Source organism: Bufo gargarizans, chromosome 5, assembly GCF_014858855.1.
Source record: "Bufo gargarizans isolate SCDJY-AF-19 chromosome 5, ASM1485885v1, whole genome shotgun sequence".
NCBI classification, from domain to species: Eukaryota; Metazoa; Chordata; class Amphibia; order Anura; family Bufonidae; genus Bufo; species Bufo gargarizans.
Window position 1 is genome coordinate 107,913,644 of NC_058084.1, and position 18,814 is coordinate 107,932,457.

An 18,814-nucleotide genomic window follows, 5' to 3' on the forward strand; every position below is an offset into this window, starting at 1 on the left:
TCTGACATGCCCCACTAAATTAGATAGAAGTGAGAACCCTAGTGGCCATGATTTTACAGTGTTTTTCATGTAGATGCAGGCATATGTTTTAAATGAAGTGATTTAGAAATTTGCTAGATACACCATTCTCTATTAAATTAAATTACTAGCAACCCTGGCGATCAGTTGCTTGAAGGGGCTATGGCTATGGCGAGCGCTGTGTCCCGTTCAATGTTTACCTGAACTCAGTCTACATTGTATCACCAGTGCAGTGTAATTTCAGCTTTCTCTCCCATTCACTTGAATGGACCTAACATCTGCACTGCAAATACAAGGGAAATGACGTGCAGGTAAACACTGAAGCCCTTTCAAACAGCTAATTGGCAGGGGTGCTTGTAGTTGAACCCCCATTGATCTGATATTGATGGCCTATTCTGACGATAAGTCATCATTATCTGTAGCCTGAACAACCACTTTAAAGGGGTTTCCGTTAATAAATGACTTCTATTTATGTCCTGTAGCTACAAGCTCTCTACTGCTGCTCCAATTATGCACACCAAATCTCACTTGCCCATCTTCTGGTCCCCGGCTTGTTTTATTCCAGCAGGTTACATACATAGTCACAATGACCCTAGTGGTGAGGTGTCCCCAAGTGGCACTCTTAGTTGTGACAAATATAAGGACATTACATGCGTTCATCTGAAACATCCATTTTGGCTTTGTTATGTCATATGATTATGATATGATATGATTAACCATTTGTCTGTGACAAAACAAGTGACATTATCCCTGGTTTGTATTAGAATGTGGCCTCCTAACTTTAAAAGATACATGGTAGTTGGCTTTGTGATCACTCTTCCTTATGTCACTCAGTCCAGTCTTGTCAGATACCACTTCTAATTTTGTGGTCATGTGTCTTATGCATAGCAATAAAATCGCTTTGTGACATCTTGTTCTGTTACAAAAAAAAAAAAATCACTCCTGTCTTCATGATATACTATTACTTCACATGCGACATTACTCCTCATTTTGCAACATCATGTTTCTTCATTAAAGCCACCAGTGACTGTGTAATGGTGCACCTTTAAAAAAAAGTCACTTGTGCCTCTGACATCTTGTATCATTAATTGTTACATTGTGTTACTTAACATGAGACATTACTCCTTGCATTGCACCATTATGATTCATTACAAGTGACCTCACCACTGACATGTGAAATGATGTCTGGTTTATCACTTGAGTTTTTGGGACTATCAGACATTCTAAATCTTGTTACTGACCGACCATGAGGATCAACGCTTTCTGGATCATTATTTATTCACTATAGAAAAAAACTAAAGCTGTTATAAAATACAAAATTATTCATAACAGGTTAGATAAAGTCAAAATCACAACTCATTCCGTGTTCATGTTTGGTGGGACTATTTTAAACAGTCCAACTGGCCTGATGTATGCAACTATATGCCCTTATAAAAAAAATAAACATACCGTGCAGTATGCATTTTTGATACAGTTGTGTTGAAAAGATAATTTAAAGTAGAGAGGAATGTTGGCATAATAGTCGGGAGACTTTCCCAATGTATATGCTGACATTGCGCTATAGACATGGTAGGTACCAAGCTGTAAGCCGAGCAGAAGGCTGAACAGGATCAGTCATGATAAATCACAAACATGGCTCAGATTTGATGCAACATGATCTTTACTGAAATTTGCCAGCATAAGGTTATGACATCAAATGGGTGCAAAATAGTCTTCTCTTACAAAGAGGTTCAGATGGTGAAAATGGTGACAATGGTGGCTTTCTTCTATAGCAGTACACAATCAACTCCTTCAATAAGATATGCTCTAGCCTCTTCTAGGTCTAAGGTGTCCTCTCTTCCTGGATCTAACATGGAGCTCTCTCTAATAGTCTTTTGGGAGCCTCCGTCCTCTACCCTCTCAGACTCTTGGCTATCAAGCTATAGTGGTTTCTGCTCTCCAGCTCTGCAAACTTTATGCCAATCCACAGCACCTATTTTTTTTTTTTTTAGCTGTGTTACACCACCGGTGACCAGGCTGTCTCTCCATCTACTTTATCAATCAGACAGAACACCCTTTCCAACTGCTAACAGTCTTGTGTGAAAACACTTTGTACACACTAGACATTACGCTCTCTGCCATAGGTGGGAAGGGCATTCCTGGTAAGCCGCTGGACATTCTCATGCAACTACTAGGTCTAATTACACCTTTCCCGCAACTAGGCATGTCACTCAGGGTCACATTTTCCCAGCACTATCCCTGCTTAGTCATGGGGTGGGGGGAAGGTGAGTGGGCAAAAAAACACTTGTTCCCTGGAGAGCTACCAAGAGATATATCACTATAGAATAAAACAGTAACAAGGAGGGTTTTGCAGGGATTGGCAGTCAAATGCATGTTTCTACTCCAATTCTATTACAGTACAGTAAGTGTTCAAATTAAAGCTTATGTAAATCATTATATTCTCCACCAGTATGGATAGTAAGGCAAAAAGTAAAAAAGCTAAAAAGTTTACTTTAAGGTCTCCATGGTGATCATGGATGATCAAAAAATAATAGAGCTGGGATCAGCAACCTTTGGCACTCTGGCTGTTCTGAAACTACAACTCCCAGAATCCTCCTTTTACTTCTAAGGGAGTTTCAAGAACTGCAGAATAAGTGTGCATGATGGTAGTTGTAGTTTCACAGCAGTTGGCGTGCCAAAGGTTGCTGATCCCTGACTTAGAGAACGCAAAATTGTGGGATGTTTATTAATGTAACATACTCAGATTGGATAAACATAACAAGTGACATTCCACAGGTATAACCAGGGGTGTTGCTAGGGCCTTAAAAGATTCGGGGCCCAAGCCCCAATTAATATGGCCCAGTTCTCTAAGTCGCCCCTCCCCCCGCACACCACATTTTGCTGTACTTGCTATACAGAAGCACATACCTGTCACATCCAGTACCTCCCATGTAATGTCTCCACAGATTAGATCTTCTCTGTCATCTTCTCCATTTAATCTAGACACCTTCTCTCAGCTGCACCTCATCTCTGCAGAGTGAGAAACACAGACATCTTAGCTTCATCATATTTCTATCATCATCTCCCAACCTGGAGTCCCCACAGTGTTATCCTGCTGCACACTGTGCTCCCCAATACCCCCAAATACTGTCCTAAAGAAAGATTTGTGCCCCGTATAGTAATAGTGCTCCTCATAGTCCCACCAATAGTAATTCCCTTCTAGAATGCCCTCATTAGTAGGGTTCAGCGAACCCGAACTGTAAAGTTTGGGTTTGTACCGAACTTTAGGATTTTTATACCCCGGACCCGAAACCGAAATTTTCAGTAAAAGTTTGGGTTCAGGTTCCGTGTTCGGCGAGTTAATGGCGCTTTTTGAAAGGCTGCAGAGCAGCCAATCAACAAGCGTTTAACTTGTGTACCCTTAGAAACCATCAGAGCCATGACTACAAATGGCATGGCTGTGATTGGCCAGTGCAGAATGTGACCGAGCCTCTATATAAGCTGGAGTCACGTAGCGCTGCACGTCACTCTGCTCTGATTAGTGTAGGGATAGGATGCTGCTGCTGTGAGAGAGAGAATAGGAAAGAATCTTTAATCAGAAGTGCTTGTTAACTCAGCGATCTACATAGATTTTTATTTTGTGGGTGCAGTGCACAATCATTTTACTCTGCCCTGAGCCCAGTGACACAGAAAAATAACTTTTATCCGTCTGTTAGATAGGTGGGCGTCGGTGGCCATTTTATGCAAGTTCAGTGCACCAGCACAGCATATGTGCAATTGTGACAGTCAAATACAAGCTTGAAATTGCAATTATATTCTGGGTTTAAAAAAATCACCAATTTTTTGCAAGACCCTACATCTGGGGCCTTTGCAGCATTTGTCAGTGCTAAATACAAGCTTGGAATACTGCAATAATTTTCTGGGTTAAAAAAAACACCAATTTTTGGCAATACCCTACATCTGGGGCATATGCTGCATTTGTTAGTGTGAAATACACGCTTGAAATACTGCAATAATATTGTCACCGCCAGTTCTGTGAGAAGGTCTGACAGACGTTCTTCTCTACCTCTTGTATGACGTTCTTTGTTTTGGTTTCACTTTGTCATCTCCTTTCCTTCTGCCAGGTGTCACTTATTTAGACTAATCGTCTTCCTTTATATTCCCTCCCATACTGCCTCACTTTGCGGTTTATACTACTTCCTGGATGAAGTGTTCACTGCTGGAGGCTGCTGCTGTTTGCTCAGATAAGTCCTTTCCTTTATTGTGTTTCCTTGCTGGCTTGATTCTAGGTGACCCTGACTCCGTCCATATTAGGTGCAGGGAGCCGGTGGTCGTGTCCCCTCACAATTATAGGGTTTTCAGGTGTCACACAGTCTTAGGTACGTGGGCATGCAATCGTCTACCATTGAGACCATTGCATGTGCATAGCAGTCAGGGAGAGCTCTTAGGGTTTTAAAGGGCTCACCTATATGCTCCTTAGTTTGGGATCAAGCCAGTCAGTCGTTTATTTATAAGTTCCAGCTATCTACAACTTCACCCGTGACAAATATTCTGGGTTTAAAAAAACACCCATTTTTGGCACTACCCTACATCTGGGGCCTATGCTGCATTTGTTAGTTTGAAATACAAGTTTTAAATACTTAAAAAATATTCTGTTATTGAAAAAACACCCATTTTGGGCAAAATACTAAATTTGCGGCGTTTGCTACATCTGTCAGTGTGAAATACAAGCTTGAAATACTGCAATAATATTCTGGGTTTTAAAAAACACCAATTTTTGGTCAATACCCTACATCTGGGTTAGATACTGCTGTTATATTCTGTTATTAAAAAGGACCCATTTTGGGCAAAATACTAAATTTGCGGCTTTTGCTGCACCTGTCAGTGTGAGATACTGCTGTTATATTCTGTTATTAAAAAAGCACCCATTTTGGACAAAATACAAAATATGCAGCCTTTGCTGTATCTGTCAGTGTGAAATACACACGTTAGATACTGCTGTTATATTCTGTTATTAAAAAAACACCCATTTTGGGCAAAATCCTAAATTTGCGGAGAATGAGGAGAGCGTCAAATAAGGGACGTGGCCCGGTCGTGGTGCTGCTGGTGGAGCTCCTGTTGCAGGGAGAGGACGTGGTCAATATGTGTGAAACACCTTCCTCAGGTGCGAGTAGGCGACAGAACCTTCAGCGTCATTTGGTCGGGCCTAATGCGGCTCTACGAATGGTGAGGCCAGAACAAGTACAGGCGATAGTAGATTGGGTTGCTGACAATTCCTCCAGTTCCTTCACATTGTCTCCCACCCAGACCTGTGTACAGTCGTGGACAAAAGTTTTGAGAATGACACAAATATTAGTTTTCACAAAGTTTGCTGCTAAACTGCTTTTAGATCTTTGCTTCAGTTGTTTCTGTGATGTAGTGAAATATAATTACACGCACTTCATACGTTTCAAAGACTTTTATCGACAATTACATGACATTTATGCAAAGAGTCAGTATTTGCAGTGTTGGCCCTTCTTTTTCAGGACCTCTGCAATTCGACTGGGCATGCTCTCAATCAACTTCTGGGCCAATTCCTGACTGATAGCAACCCATTCTTTCATAATCACTTCTTGGAGTTTGTCAGAATTAGTGGGTTTTTCTTTGTCCATCTGCCTCTTGAGGATTGACCACAAGTTCAATGGGATTAAGATCTGGGGAGTTTCCAGGCCATGGACCCAAAATGTCAACAATTTTGTCCCCAAACCACTTAGTTATCACTTTTGTCTTATGGCACGGTGCTCCATCGTGCTGGAAAATGAATTGTTCTTCACCAAACTGTTGTTGGATTGTTGGAAGAAGTTGATGTTGGAGGGTGTTTTGGTACCATTCTTTATTCATGGCTGTGTTTTTGGGTAAAATTGTGAGTGAGACCACTCCCTTGGATGAGAAGCAACCCCACACATGAATGGTCTCAGGTTGCTTTACTGTTGGCATGACACAGGACTGATGGTAGCGCTCACCTTTTCTTCTCCGGACAAGCCTTTTTCCTGATGCCCCAAACAATTGGAAAGAGGCTTCATCGGAGAATATGACTTTGCCCCAGTCCTCAGCAGTCCATTCACCATATTTTCTGCAGAAGATCAATCTGTCCCTGATGTTTTTTTTTTTTAGAGAAGTGGCTTCTTTGCTGCCCTTCTTGACACCAGGCCATCTTCCAAAAGTCTTTGCCTCACTGTACGTGCAGATGCGCTCACACCTGCCTGCTGCCATTCCTGAGCAAGCTCTGCACTGGTGGCACTCCAATCCCGCAGCTAAATCCTCTTTAGGAGACGATCCTGGCGCTTGCTGGACTTTCTTGGACGCCCTGAAGCCTTCTTACCAAGAATTTAACCTCTTTCCTTGAAGTTCTTGATGATCCTATAAATTGTTGATTGAGGTGCAATCTTAGTAGCCACAATATCCCTGCCTGTGAAGCCATTTTTATGCAACGCAATGATGGCTGCACGCGTTTCTTTGCAGGTCACCATGGTTAACAATGGAAGAACAATGATTTCAAGCATCACCCTCCTTTTAATAGGTCAAGTCTTCCATTTTAACCCAATCAGCCTGACATAATGATCTCCAGCCTTGTGCTCGTCAACATTCTCACCTGAGTTAACAAGACGATTACTGAAATGATCTCAGCAGGTCCTTTAATGACAGCAATGAAATGCATTGGAAAGGCTTTTTTGGGATTAAGTTAATTTTCATGGCAAAGAAGGGCTATGCAATTCATCTGATCACTCTTCATAACATTCTGGAGTATATGCAAATTGCTATTATAAAAACTTAAGCAGCAACTTTTCCAATTTCCAATATTTATGTAATTCTCAAAACTTTTGGCCACGACTGTAGTTCGGAGGAAGAGGAGGTGGTCGCACAGAGCCACCAGCACAGCAGAAGAGGGAGAAGGGATTCAAAAGCGGAGCGGCAGTGCCCTAGACAGTACGACTGCTACTGCCCACCGCACCAAGGGAGCGAGAACACCAAAGCCAGCTCCAAAGAGTTCCCTGGCGTGGCAGTTCTTCGGACAATGTGCTGACGACAAGACACGAGTGGTTTGCACGCTGTGCAATCAGAGCCTGAAGCGAGGCATACACATTCTCAACCTGAGCAAAACCTGCATAACCAGGCATCTAAGTGCAAAGCACGAGCTGCAGTGGAGTAGACACTTCAAAAACCAAGAAAGGTCTCTGGCTTCTCCTGCTTCCTCTTCTGCTGCAGTCTCAGCCTCTTCATCCACCTCTGGAGTCACAGTGGCACCTGCCACCCCGCAAACAGAGGATCTGCCAGCAACACCACAACCTGGGTCAACAAGCATCTCCACAGTGTCCCACGGAAGTGTTCATCTCTCCATCTCCCAAACACTAGAGCGGAAGAGGAAGTACCGCCCTACCCACCCGCGATCCCTGGCCCTGAATGCCAGCATTTCAAAATTACTGGCCTTTAAAATGCTGTTATTCCGTCTGGTGGATAAAGATGGCCTTGTGGTTCGCCTGCCGTTTGTTTTGCGGCAAACTTTGCATGTTCGCGATTTGCTGAACATGCGAACATATGGAGATATTCGAGGCCGCCATATTCTTTTACATTGTAAAGAACTTTGACCCATGACACATCCATCAGGTGGTACAGGATAGCCAATTGAGACGTTTCACCACATGGACGTACCCCCTACCATAAATAAACCTGATCTGTCCGCCATTTTACATTCAGTGTTTTGCCAGTGTAGGGAGAGGTTGCTGTGTGGAGCAGGGACAGGCTGTTAGGGACACCAAACGCTAGCTAATAGGGCCACAAAAGTCGTTTTAAGGACTGATATAGGTGTTCTATCGATAGGTGTGATACACAGAGGGGTGCGATATACTTATATATACTTTTATAATTAGTCAAAAACACATAGTTCTATATAATGATCACCTGGAAGTCAGGGGCCTAGGGGCTTACTAGGGCCATTTTTATATAGGGAAAAGTTCCGGACAGGGTCGCTCTTATCAGGGCGGGTGGTCTGTGGTTAGGCTATCAGGGCCAGAATAGCACCCCCCTGTAGGGACAGTTCTTTGCCCATCCTGTCCTGTGCACTGGAACCCCCCAGATTGTGGTAGGACTTATGGTTTCTGATTTGGTGCCGCCGAGCACTTGTTATTGCCTACCACATCTATGCTTTTTGCTTAACTTTAATAATTTAATTTATTTTCATTTTGAGGGATATCTTTTCCATTCACACGTCCGCAAAAAGGGTCCGCATCCGTTCCGCAATTTTGCGGAATGGATGCAGACCCATTCATTTTCAATGGGGCCGGAATGTGCTGTCCGCATCCGCACTTGCGGATCCGCACTTCCGCATCTGTGCTTCCGTTCCGGAAAAAAATAGAACATGTCCGATTCTTGTCCGCAATTGTAGACAAGATTAGGCATTTTCTATTATAGTGCCGGCGATGTGCAGTCCGCAAATTGCGGAATGCACATTGCCGGTGTCCTTGTTTTGTGAATTTACGCAAAACACTTACGAACGTGTGAATGGACCCTCATAGTAACATTATTAAAGGTTATGTTTTATCTTTATGTATATTCTAATGGATTGCCTTTCTTGTACAATGTTATAATATAATATACTTTCTAACATAGAACGTATATTATAGTGCATTTGTATTGTGCGGCAGTTTTGTGCGGTTCTCCTGCGATACTGCAGGTATATAGAGGGACAAGCGTTATTGGAACAAATAATTTCTACTGGTGTGATATACCAGTCGCCCCCCCAAAAAAACTGATTGAAGCGGGGTGTTAAATACCAATATACTTTCTTTATAGTGCATTTGGGTACTGTATAGTTCATTTGCGCATGCACGTACGTGAAAATTATATTTCGCATTAAAAAAATAAATGAATGGAGATCGCAAATTCGAATAATACATCTGGTATGTCACTGTCCATGTTGTGAGACTATTTGTGCACTTCGAGTAATTATTTCCTGGCTGCAAATACGAGCTGAAGGTTTTTCAGGTTCGCCTGCCATTAAAATGAATGGGACTCACTGCGAACTTGTGGTTCGCGAACATTTGATCCCATTCGCGAATCGTCGTGGCAGATGTTCGTCCATCACTACTGGTGAAGACAGAGAGTTTTAAAAGCCTTATGGCGGTGGCTGTCCCACAGTATGTCGTGCCCAGCCGCCACTACTTTTCCAGGCGAGCCTTCCCTTCCTTGCACAACCAAGTGGGGGACAAAATCAGATGTGCACGGCGCAACGCCATCTGTGGCAAGGTCCACCTAGCTACGGATATGTGGACCAGTAAGCACGGTCTGGGATGTTATATGTCCCTAACAGCACACTGGGTAAATGCAGAGGCGGCTGGGCCTGAGGCGGATAGCAGATTGGCGCATGTCCTTCCACCACCGAGGATTGCAAGGTGCTTCAGTTTGCTTCCTGTTCCTTCCTCCTCCTACTCTGCTTCCTCATCCTCTACTGCCTCCTCATTCGGTCAGCGTAACACCTTCACCACCAACTTAGGCACAGCCAGGGGTAAACGACAGCAGGCAGTTTTAAAACTTATCTGTTTGCCCACACCGCGCAGGAGCTGTGGACGGGCATCGAACAACAGACCGATGAGTGGTTGGTGCCAGTTAGCCTCAAGCCTGGCCTGGTGGTGTGCAATAAAGGGCGAAATCTCGTAGCAGCTCTGGGACTAGCCGGTTTGACGCACATCCCTTGCCTGGCGCAAGAGGGATACAGAGGACACAGACAATACATCTCCCACAGAGGATAGCATGTCGTTGCCTCTGGGCAGCCTGGCACACATGATCGATTACATGCTGCAGTGTCTCCGCAACGACTGCAGAGTTGCCCACATTCTAACTTGTGCTGATTTCTGGGTGGCCACGCTGCTTGATGCCCATTACAAGGACAATGTACCGTCCTTAATTCCATCACTGGAGCGGGATCGTAAGATGCGTGAGTACAAGCGCACGCTGATAGACGCGCTGCTGGTGGCATTCCCACCTGACAGCGGGGGCACAGTGGAAGCACAAGGCAAAGGCAGAGGAGGAGGAAGAGGTCGCCAACGCAGCTGGGGCACCACCAGCACCTCAGAAGGCAGGGTTAGCATGGCAGAAATGTGGAAAAGCTTTGTCAGCACGCCACAACAACCAGCACCACCAGCTGATATGGAACGTCTTAGCAGGAGGCAGCATTTCAGCAACATGGTGGAGCAGTATGTGTGCACACGCCTACACCTACTGAATGACGGGTCTGCCCCCTTCAACTTCTGGGTCTCCAAATTGGGCACATGGCCTGAGCTTGCCCTTTACGCCTTGGAGGTGCTGGCCTGTCCTTCAGCCAGTGTATTATCTAAATGTGTGTTTAGCACGGCAGGGGGCGTTATCACAGACAAGCACAGCCGCCTGACCACAGCCAATGTGGACAAGCTCACGTTCATTAACCATCTCCCGTCTCGCTAACGCCGATCGGCGTCAATGCTGCGGCTCTGCAAGGTCACACTAATGCCGATCGACGTTATCTCGCGAGACGCGAGATTTCCTGTGAACGCGCGCACACAGGAGCGCGCGTTCACAGGAACCAGAGGTAAACAAGCTGATCTACAGCCTGCCAGCGGCGATCGTTCGCTGTCAGGCTGTAGATGCGATTTTTTTAACCCCTAAAAGGTATATTAGATGCTGTTTTGATAACAGCGTCTAATAAACCTGCTACCTGGTCCTCTGGTGGTCCCTTTTGCTTGGATAGACCACCAGAGGACACAGGCAGCTCTGTAATAAGTAGCACCAAACACCACTACACTATACCTCCCCCTGTCACTTATTAACCCCATAGTAACCCCTGATCACCCCATATTAGACTCCCTGATCACCCCCTTGTCATTGATCACCCCCCTGTCATTGATCACCCCCCTGTAAGGCTCCATTCAGACATCCGTATGCGTTTTGCGGATCAGATCCATGGATCCGCAAAACATATACGGACGTCTGAATGGAGCCTTACAGGGGGGTGATCAATGACATAAAGCCCATATAGACTCCCTGATCACCCCCCTGTCATTGATCACCCCCCTGTAAGGCTGGCTCCATTCAGAGGTCCATCTGTGTTTTGCAGATCCACGGATCGGATCCACAAAACACATCTAAATGGAGCCTTACAGGGGGGTGATCACCCCATATAGACTCCCTGATCACCCCCCTGTCATTGATCACCCCCCTGTAAGGCTCCATTCAGACGTCCGTATGTGTTTTGCGGATCCGATCCATGGATCCGTGGATCCGCAAAACACATACAGACATCTGAATGGAGCCTTACAGGGGGGTGATCAATGACAGGGGGGTGATCAGGGAGTCTATATGGGGTGATCACCCCCCTGTAAGGCTCCATTCAGAGGTCCGTATGTGTTTTGCGGATCCACGGATCCATGGATCGGATCCGCAAAACACATACGGACATCTGAATGGAGCCTTACAGGGGGGGTGATCAATGACAGGGGGGTGATCACCCCATATAGACTCCCTGATCACCCCCCTGTCATTGATCACCCCCGTCATTGATCACCCCCCTGTAAGGCTCCATTCAGACGTTCGTATGTGTTTTGCGGATCCGATCCATGGATCCGTGAATCCGCAAAACACATACGGACCTCTGAATGGAGCCTTACGGGGGGGTGATCAATGACAGGGGGGTGATCAATGACAGGGTGGTGATCACCCCATATAGACCCCCTGATCACTCCCCTGTCATTGATCACCCCCCTGTAAGGCTCCATTCAGACATTTTTTTGGCACAAGTTAGCGGAATTTAATATTTTTTTTCTTGCAAAGTCTCATATTCCACTAACTTGTGACAAAAAAAAAAAATCTCACATGAACTCACCATACCCCTCACGGAATCCAAATGCGTAAATTTTTTTAGACATTTATATTCCAGACTTCTTCTCATGCTTTAGGGCCCCTAAAATGCCAGGGCAGTATAAATACCCCACATGTGACCCCATTTTGGAAAGAAGACACCCCAAGGTATTTTGTGAGGGGCATGGCGAGTTCATGTAAAATTTTATTTTTTGTCACAAGTTAGCGGAAAGGGAGACTTTGTGAGAAAAAAATAAATAATTTCTGCTAACTTGTGCCCAAAAAAAAAAAAACTTCTATAAACTCGCCGTGTGCCTCACGGAATACCTTGGGGTGTCTTCTTTCCAAAATGGGGTCACATGTGGGGTATTTATACTGCCCTGGCATTTCAGGGGCCCTAAAGCGCAAGAAGTCTGGGCCCCTAAATTTTGCAAAACACATACGGACGTCTGAATGGAGCCTTACAGGGGGGTGATCAATTACAGGGGGGTGATCACCCCATATACACTCCCTGATCACCCCCTGTCATTGATCACCCCCCTGTTATTGATCACCCCCCTGTAAGGCTCCATTCAGACGCCCGTATGTGTTTTACGGATCCACGCATCCATGGATCGGATCCGCAAAACACATACGGACGTCTGAATGGAGCCTTACAGGGGGGTGATCAGGGAGTCTATATGGTATGATCACCCCCCTGTAAGGCTCCATTCAGACGTCCGTATGTGTTTCACGGATCCAAGCATCCATGGATCGGATCCGCAAAACACATACAGACGTCTGAATGGAGCCTTACAGGGGGGGGAATCACCCCATATAGACTCCCTGATCACCCCTGTCATTGATCACCCCCCTGTCATTGATCACCCCCCTGTAAGGCTCCATTTAGACGTCCGTATGTGTTCTACGGATCCACGCATCCATGGATCGGATCTGCAAAACACATACGGACGTCTGAATGGAGCCTTACAGGGAGGTGATCAATGACAGGGGGGTGATCACCCCATATACACTCCCTGATCACCCCCCTGTCATTGATCACCCCCTGTAAGGCTCCATTAAGACGTCTGTATGTGTTTGACGGATCCACGCATCCATGGATCGGATCCGCAAAACACATACGGACGTCTGAATGGAGCCTTACAGGGGGGTGATCAATGACAGGATGGTGATCACCCCATATAGACTCCCTGGTCACCCCCCTGTCATTGATCACCCCCCTGTAAGGCTCCATTCAGACGTCCGTATGTGTTTTGCGGATCCGATCAATGGATCCGCAAAACACATACGTACGTCTGAATGGAGACTGACAGGGGGGTGATCACCCCATATAGACTCCCTGATCACCCCCCTGTCATTGATCACCCCCCTGTCATTGATCACCCCCCTGTAAGGCTCGATTCAGACGTTCGTATGTGTTTTACGGATCCACGCATCCATGGATCGGATCCGCAAAACACATACGGACGACTGAATGGAGCCTTACAGGGGGGTGATCAATGACAGGGTGGTGATCACCCCATATAGACTCCCTGATCACCCCCCTGTCATTGATCACCCCCCAGTAAGGCTCCATTCAGACATTTTTTTTGTCCCAAGTTAGCGGAAAGGGAGACTTTGTGAACAAAAATCAATTTCTGCTAACTTGTGCCAAAAAAAAACTATGAACTCGCCATGCCCCTCATTGAATACCTTGGGGTGTCTTCTTTCCAAAATGGGATCACATGTGGGGTATTTATACTGCCCTGGCTTTTTAGGGGCCCTAAAGCGTGAGAAGAAGTCTGGGATCCAAATGTCTAAAAATGCCCTCCTAAAAGGAATTTGGGCCCCTTTGCGCATCTAGGCTGCAAAAAAGTGTCACACATGTGGTATCGCCGTACTCAGGAGAAGTTGGGGAATGTGTTTTGGGGTGTCATTTTACATATACCCATGCTGGGTGAGATAAATATCTTGGTCAAATGCCAACTTTGCAGCCTAGGTGGGCAAATGGGCCCACATTCCAAAGAGCACCTTTCGGATTTCACAGGGCATTTTTACAGATTTTGATTTCAAACTACTTCTCAAGCATTTGGGCCCCTAAAATGCCAGGGCAGTATAACTACCCCACAAGTGACCCCATTTTGGAAAGAAGACACCCCAAGGAATTCCGTGAGGGGCATGGCGAGTTCCTAGAATTTTTTATTTTTTGTCACAAGTTAGTGGAAAATGATGAATTTTTTTTTCCTTACAAAGTCTCATATTCCACTAACTTGTGACAAAAAATAAAAACTTCCATGAACTTACTATGCCCATCACGAAATACCTTAGGGTGTCTTCTTTCCAAAATGGGGTCACTTGTGGGGCAGTTATACTGCCCTGGCATTTTAGGGGCCCAAATGCGTGCAAAGTAGTTTGAAATCAAAATCTGCAAAAAATGGCTGGTGAAATCCGAAAGGTGCTCTTTGGAATGTGGGCCCCTTTGCCCACCTAGGCTGCAAAAAAGTGTCACACATGTGGTATCGCCGTACTCAGGAGAAGTTGGGGAATATGTTTTGGGGTGTCATTTTACATATACCCATGCTGGGTGAGAGAAATATCTTGGCAAAAGACAACTTTTCCAATTTTTTTATACAAAGTAGGCATTTGACCAAGATATTTATCTCACCCAGCATGGGTATATGTAAAATGACACCCCAAAACACATTCCCCAACTTCTCCTGAGTACGGCGATACCACATGTGTGACACTTTTTTGCAGCCTAGGTGGGCAAAGGGGCCCACATTCCAAAGAGCACCTTTCGGATTTCACCGGCCATTTTTTACAGATTTTGATTTCAAACTACTTCTCACGCATTTGGGCCCCTAAAATGCCAGGGCAGTATAACTACCCCACAAGTGACCCAATTTTGGAAAGAAGACACCCCAAGGTATTTCATGATGGGCATAGTGAGTTCATGGAAGTTTTTATTTTTTGTCACAAGTTAGTGGAAAATGAGACTTTGTAAGGAAAAAATAAAATAAAAATATTCATCATTTTCCGCTAACTTGTGACAAAAAATAAAAAGTTCTATGAACTCACTATGCCCATCAGCGAATACCTTAGGGTGTCAACTTTCCAAAGTGGGGTCATTTGTGGGGTTTTTCTACTGTCTGGGCATTGTAGAACCTTCAGGAAACATGACAGGTGCTCAGAAAGTCAGAGATGCTTCAAAAAGCGGAAATTCACATTTTTGTACCATAGTTTGTAAACGCTATAACTTTTACCCAAACCATTTTTTTTTTTACCCAAACATTTTTTTTTATCAAAGACATGTAGAACAATAAATTTAGAGAAAAATTTATATATAGATGTCGTTTTTTTAGAAAAATTTTACAACTGAAAGTGAAAAATGTAATTTTTTTGCAAAAAAATCGTTAAATTTTGATTAATAACAAAAAAAAGTAAAAATGTCAGCAGCAATGAAATACTACCAAATTAAAGCTCTATTAGTGAGAAGAAAAGGAGGTAAAATTCATTTGGGTGGTAAGTTGCATGACCGAGCAATAAACGGTGAAAGTAGTGTAGTGCAGAATTGTAAAAAGTGGTCTGGTCATTAAGGGTGTTTAAGCTAGGGGGGCTGAAGTGGTTAACAACTTGTCCCACATTTCTGCTCGATCACATTGGAGCCATTGACCTCCCTTGGATGTGGTATCTCTTTCTCACGCTCCCTCTCCGGCGTGGAACCCTGATTCTCCGTTAACCGTGATCAACATGGTAGGCTCAGAAAAGAACATTGAAAGTTGCTAGAGAAGATATCCAAATGGATTTTGGACGTCACAGGGATGTGCGATCAGGCAGAAGTTATCTAGAGTCAACAAAGAGGCAGCAGTGCCTCTCCTGTCTAATGTTTCCAAATCCAAAATACCCCAGTGACATTCCCTATAATTTTTCATTAATCATTTCGATACCAGGGCATTTTAAGAATCCTGTATTGTTATTTATCGTCACTACCTCCCCGAGTGGGTAATTGCCGCGCACTCCCTCCTTTACTTGGAAGCTTCGGCTTCAATAATTTGTTCCACATTTCCGCTCGATCACATTTAATTTTATACATTGACCTCCCTTGGATGTGGTCTCCCTTTTTCATGCTCCCTCTCCGGCGTGGAACCCTGATTCACCGCTAACCGTGATCAACATGGTTGGCGCAGAAAAGAACATTGAAAGTTGATAGAGCAGATATCCAATTGGATCGTGGACAACACTGGGACGTGCAACATGGTGGAGCAGTATGTGTGCGCACACCTACACGTACTGACTGATGGATCTGCCCACTTCAACTTCTGGGTCTCCAAATTGGGCACATGGCCTGAGCTTGCCCTTTACGCCTTGGAGGTGCTGACCTGTCCTGCAACCAGTGTATCGTCTGAACGTTTGTTTAGCACGGCTGGAGGGGGTTATCTCAGGTTATATTTCCCAATGTTTTTGGGATGTACCCTAATTTAAACAAAAAATGTATTAATAAATAAAAACCAAACAACACTGTTTGCTACCTCCTCCTCCACCGCCGCTTCCACCTACACCGTCACATCCACCGCCTCCTCAACCTCCTATTTCATATGGACCTCGTCCTCCTAGATCAAGATTATTATTTTTAATTTTTATGTATTTTATGTTATTTAAAGTAATTTCCCTATCCACATTTGTTTGCAGAGCACTTGCCATGATCTTAACCACATTTTGCCTCCATTTGCAGCCCTCTAGACCTATCCATGACTTTTTTAGAGCCATTTTAGTGCTCCAAAGTTCGGGTCGGGTCAAGTTCAGGTCCGGAACTCAAACTTTTTTGTGAAGTTCGGCTGAACCCATCGAACCGGAACATCCAGGTGTCCGCTCAACTCTACTTATTAGTAATACTGTCCCCTACAGTGTCCCCAACAGTGCTAATGCTCCCCAAGAGTGCCTCTATTAGTAGAAGAGCCCTCCAGTATTAATAATACCCTCACAGAGCCCCCAGTAGAAATAATCCCCCAGTGGTAATAAAGCTCTCTACAGACCCCGCAGTAGTAATAAGGCCCCCCCCCCCCCCCAGTGCTCTTAGTAGAAATAAGGTGGATCTATAAGTCCCTCTTATAGAGCCCCCAAGAGTGATAAGAACACCTGTATTTTATAATACCCCTACAGTGCCCCCAGTATTTATACTGCCACCCTACTGTTATAATGCTCACCCTGAAGTGTCCACAGTATTTATAATGCCCCCTGCAGTGCCTCATGTAGTTATATTCCTCCCTCCACCATACAGTCCCATGTAAATAATATCACACTATCTCTTATGCCACCTCCAAAATACAGTCCCATGTGAATAACATCACTCTTCTCCATTCAGCCATTCTAATATATAGTCCTATGTAAATAACACTATTTCCCTCCCTCTGCCATAGAGTCCAATGTAAATAACATCACACCATCTCTCCAGCCCCCTCTAAACTACAGTCCCATGTAAATAACATCAGCTCCTCCTCAGCTGCCTTCAACCTACAGTACCATGTAAATAATATCACACACAGCCCAGCCGCCTCCAACATGCAATCCCATGTAAACATCACCCCCTCAACATTCAGTCCCATGTAATTAACATCACTCCCTCCCCCAGCCACCTTCAACATACAGTCCCATGTAAATAACATCACTCTTTCCCACAGCCGCCATCAACATACAGTCCCTGTGAATAACATCACTGCCTACCCAAGCCCCCTCCAACATACAGTTCCATGTAAATAACATCACTCCCTCCCACAGCTGCCTCCAACATACAGTCCCATGTAAATAACATCAGTACCTCCCACAGCCCCCTCCAACATACAGTCCCATGTAAATAACATCACTCCCTCCTACAGCCACCATCAACATACATTTCCATGTAAATAACATCCCTTCATTCAGCCCTAACATACAGTCCCAGTTAAATAACCATAACTCCCAGCATTGCTCTGCCTCTCCCTTCACTTACCTCTCCTCATGTAGCAGACATTACCACAGCTTCTTCCCCCAGGATTTCTCCTCTTCACCGCCGTCCTCTCCTGCATTCGTGACATGATGGTGATATCATCGCGGGTCCTTCTCAACCACTGCCTGTTTTACTGGTCACATGACCTGTAATTTCATCACTAGGGATGAGCGAATCGACTTCGGATGAAACATCCAAAGTCGATTTGCATAATACTTCGTATTAGAATGTATTGGCTCAGATGAGCCGACGTTATTACTATGCGAAGTCTCCCGTGACTTTGCATAATAACTTTATAAATTACTTTCTACTGTAAAAAAAAAACATTTCCCAAACTCGGGCTCGGTTCCAAGTGGTACTTTGGAACCGAACCCGAGTTCGGGAAATGTTTTTTTTACAGTAGAAAAGACTCCTCAGTCTGTATATGCATATATCCATTTTGCCTCCTCATGTATGAGTCTAAATTTCCCTTCTAGTAAATAAATAAATAAATATATATATATATATATATATATATATATATACACACACAGTCAGGTCCATAAATATCAGGACATCAACACAATTCTAACATTTTTGGCTCTATACACCACCACAATGGATTTGAAATTGTCACAGAAGGTGTACAGGAAACTAGAAGACACAAAATGAATATCCGACTGACTGGATCCAAAACTAAGGAACAAAAGGGAGAGCCCTGCATCAGACCTGGCACTCTCCCTGACTGCTCAGCCTATGTGAAAATCCCAATGGTAGATGATCGCATATCCTCGTACCTCGACTGTATAACACCTGAACACCCTATAATAATGAGGGGACACGACCACCGGCTCCCTACACTTGATACGGAGGGAGTCAGGGTCACCTGGGATCCAGTAAACAGAAAAACACAAATGAATGAACAAAACTTATCTGTAGAAGACTCAGGAAGGAATATAAACCACAAAGTGAAGCAGTCTGGGAAGGGATTTAAAGGGATGCAATCAGTGC